Source organism: Dendrobates tinctorius, unplaced genomic scaffold (assembly GCF_039654945.1).
Source record: "Dendrobates tinctorius isolate UK_male_01 unplaced genomic scaffold, ASM3965494v1 ptg000443l, whole genome shotgun sequence".
NCBI lineage: Eukaryota > Metazoa > Chordata > Amphibia > Anura > Dendrobatidae > Dendrobates > Dendrobates tinctorius.
The window spans coordinates 36,793-39,518 of record NW_027362106.1 but is presented as its reverse complement, the minus strand read 5'-3'; the positions used below and the strand labels follow the sequence as shown (position 1 = coordinate 39,518).

At 37.5% G+C, this 2,726-nt stretch overlaps 1 pseudogene; it reads right to left on the bottom strand.

The window, feature by feature from the left end:
• Window positions 1-909: 909 nt before the first annotated feature.
• Window positions 910-1,078, bottom strand: LOC141077382 (U2 spliceosomal RNA; annotated as a pseudogene).
• Window positions 1,079-2,726: the final 1,648 nt, after the last annotated feature.

The following is a 2,726-nucleotide window of genomic DNA, read 5'->3' as shown; positions in this document are numbered from 1 at the left end:
TACCTCATAAAGGGACACTGGTCAGAATTGCAAAAAATGGCCAGGTCATTAAGGTCAAAATAGGCTGGGTCATGAAGGGGTTAATAATAATAATTACATTTCTCTAGTCAGCAACTATATGTGGTTTCTTCAGTCTTCTATATCTGCTGTATTATTATAATTTTCATTTTATTTATTTATTACTGATTTTGTTAATTTCTTTTTAATTTTTAACACAAAATAAGATGAAAAAATAAAGACATTTGATAACATTGGAATGTTTTTGTAAGAGCTTTTCTTGTGGAAAACCTGATGCGGCCCAGCATAACCCAGATTCTACCTCCAGCGGCCCCCTGGTAAATTGAGTTTGAGACCCCTGCCCTAGATAGATCAATAAATCAAGCGATATGAGATAGAGACAAAAAAAAAAGGCAGCATACCAGCTCAGGATGTAAAAATGTGGCTATTTAATTGCCCAAAATGGCAATTGTGAGCCTTTTTCAACCAACAAACAAGTGGCAGTGTTCAACTTTTATAGGTGTATACATTTACATACTTGATATGTGAGTTAGAAAACCCTTAAGGAACATTTGATAAAGCATAAATAATAATCAATAAATTGTGGTAATATATAATGCATATAATATACAATGTGTGTGCATATAAAGTGCACATAGTGCATACAATAGTATTTTACATTTGATTGCCTTATATAATGTTTGTAATCACTGCTTTAGAGAGTCCAAATTAAGCAAATGTATGACTTTCAATATACTTTGCTATTTGAGATCCTAGATATTTTGCTTGTTTGGAGCTGCAGATCCGGCACAAAGTGTCTGTGCAGTTTCATAAAACATGAAAATAGAATAACAGCTTAGCAACACAACTTGCATTGATTTCATTTCAATCTGTTTTTGGAAACCGGATCAGAAGGAGTGCACCGTTCCTGGAAATACTGCAATACCGGGTCAATCCGTGGAGTGGACAGAGCAAGCTCTTTTTCCATCTCCCGTTTCTAAAAATCCATTTAATATATGGTCCCCAGATAGGGGACAAATCCAATATTAATTTCAGAGACAGAAGCACCTTCTTAAGATATTTCTAAACTTTTACTTCCATGCCTTCTGTAATGGCCACATGAATTACAAAGACTTCAGCAGCATGTCAATATATATATTTTTCAACATTACAAAGTTTTATTAATCAAAGTTCAAAACTAAAAAGTTATTTGAGCAGATACATAAGAAAAAAAACACAAAAAGAGCTTGTTATCAACGTTTTTGGAAAATGTTTCCTCAACCCATACCACGTCCTCTGCCACTTGGGCTTTGAGAATAGCAGCTTTCCCTCTTCCAGCCCCCAAGCCCTGGTTTTTATTCTTCACGCTCTTTAACCCCTTAACCCCCAAGGATGGTTTGCACGTTAATGACCGGGCCAATTTTTACAATTCTGAACACTTCCTTTATGAGGTCATAACTCTGGAACGCTTCCATGGATCCCGGTGATTCTGGCAATGTCTTCTCGTGACATATTGTACTTCATGATAATGGTAAAATTTCTTTATGACTTGTGTTTGTGAAAAAAAACAGAAATTTGGTGAAAATTTTGAAAATGTCACAATTTTCCAACTTTGAATTTTCATGCCCTTAAATTACAGAAATAAATGTCCTACCTATGTTATTTATCTTAGCAGCATATATAATGGTATTTAACTATTTCAAGCTACTGCACTGAATCCTGCATGTGTCCTACCTATGTTATTCATCTTAGCAGCATATATAATGTTATATAGTTATTTTAACTTACTCTGCTTGTCCCCTTATGCTATGAGGTCAAGTAACTTTTCAAAGTGGTTTATGATCCATGTAGGCCTGGACAGTTGTTTATCTGCTCACTACATTTATTGTGTCCTGCTGTCTCAACTTAGTTTGACTGCTAACGAGAGAAAAAAGTAAGAGATCTTAGAACTGGCCTCCTATACAGACAGAGTCTGGTGAAGCATTTATGCAGGGGGGCATTTATGTACATTTAATCGAAGTACATTTGATCAAAGTACTGGCATTTATAACAGGCAGTTAGACAGGGCAGGAGACAGGTAAGACAAATAAATAAATCTATTCTCTGTACATTTTGATTACAACAAATATATATCATATGCATTTGTATAATTTATATCCTAGCTGCTGCATTCACTCACATCCACTGCCTTGCATTAACTGTTTACACTCTGTCAAGAATTGCAGGGGGGATATATTTGGGGATCCCACCGCTGCCAGCAATATGTCAGGATCTGGGGTTGTTTGGTTGCCCCCAGTTTGTCAGGGATCCTATTTTATGATCCCACTCCAGTTCCTGTTTTGGAACTTGCAGCTCTCTGGCGCCCCCTTGCTCTCACGTCAGTTAGGGAACTGCACCTACGGTACTCAGTTGCCAGATGGGCCGCCTGGCTGTACTGACTATTAGGCACGCTGCAGCGAGGGAAATATAACTACTCCCAGCCACAGCCAGGCAATACACATATAAAACCCATTCCGTCAGTGCCAGCTTTGCCCAACAAGCCGAGAACACGGCGCCGCCACCAACTCCTTTTCCTATGATTAGTGACGGGTCAGGAGCAAACCCAATCAGTAGCGTATTTATCCTCAGAATACATTAACATACGTTATAGAGCAAGGAGAAACGGAGCTAGTAATTTTATAGATTTTACTCCAAAAGGCAGTGTTTACAAAAGGTATAAAAAGTTATTA